This window comes from Myotis davidii, unplaced genomic scaffold (assembly GCF_000327345.1).
Source record: "Myotis davidii unplaced genomic scaffold, ASM32734v1 scaffold59, whole genome shotgun sequence".
NCBI lineage: Eukaryota > Metazoa > Chordata > Mammalia > Chiroptera > Vespertilionidae > Myotis > Myotis davidii.
The window spans coordinates 8,382,513-8,383,717 of NW_006293001.1; positions in this window are offsets into that span (position 1 = coordinate 8,382,513).

Genomic DNA, 1,205 nt, shown 5'->3' on the forward strand with positions numbered 1-1,205 from the left:
AGCCTTAGGAGTACCCTAATTAAGTTAATAACAATGTACTTACCTATATAGTTTAAGTTTAAAAAATTTGGCTCTCAAAAGATATTTCAATCATTGTACTGTTGATATTTGGCTCTGTTGACTAATGAGTTTGCCGACCACTGGCTTAGGCCCACTCCCCGTGGGGGAATTGGGCCTAAGCCATTAGTTGGACATCCTTAGCTCTGCCACGGAGGTGGGAGAGGCTCCTGCCACCACTGCTGCGCTGGCCAGCTATGAGCCAGCTTCTGGCTGAGCAGTGCTCCCCCTGTGGAAGTACACTGACCACCAGGGGACAGCTCCTGCATTGAGCGTCTGCCCCCTGGTGGTCAGTGCACATCATAGTGACCAGTTGTTCCCAGTCATTCTGCTGTTAGGGTCAATTTGCATATTATCCTTTTATTACATAGGATATATATTTCTTATATAAATATTGTATATAATTGTCTTCACCTTAAAAAAATCTTTTTCCTCTATTTTGCTTGCCATTTTTATTATGATAGAGAACAGGTAGACAGCTCTGGTGGGTGAAGGGATTGAGCAAAAAAGAAAAAAAAGAGAAAGAACTCATGGTCATGAACAACAGTGTGGTGATCGTGGGGGGGTGTAGGTGGAGGTGAAAGAGGGAATAGGGGGAATAAGTAATGATGGGGAAAATAAATAAAATAAAGAAAAATGATTAAGTTGGGAAATTAAAAAAAATAATAATCTTTTTGACCACTTTGTAACATTATCTCTGTGGGAAAACACATCTGAGTTTAGATTAACTAAACAACAAGCATGTTTTTTAAAAACAAAGACTCTGTATAACACAGCACTCACATCAAGTTTTGATCACTAGTTCATTTATTGAATACCTAAGTGGGCCCAGGTTTTATGGAATATAAAGCTTCTTTATTGTTAGGGCCTCTCTTTAATAAAAGGAATATCAAATTATTAATATACTCTACAACTCCCAGCACATCCCAGCAATAGCCTGCCATGCCAGGGGCCTGTTCAAATTTCACTAGCTTCATAGGAAACCAGCCCCTGCAAGGGCCTGTGCCAAGGATTGTGCTGGAGCTGGGACACAAAGCAAACATCATTCCTAATTTTATGGAGCTTGTACTGTGGTGCAGGAAAGAGAGCTTAAACACATAGATTAAAAAGAAAAAGTACAATTACAAATTCTAATTAAATTCTTGTTA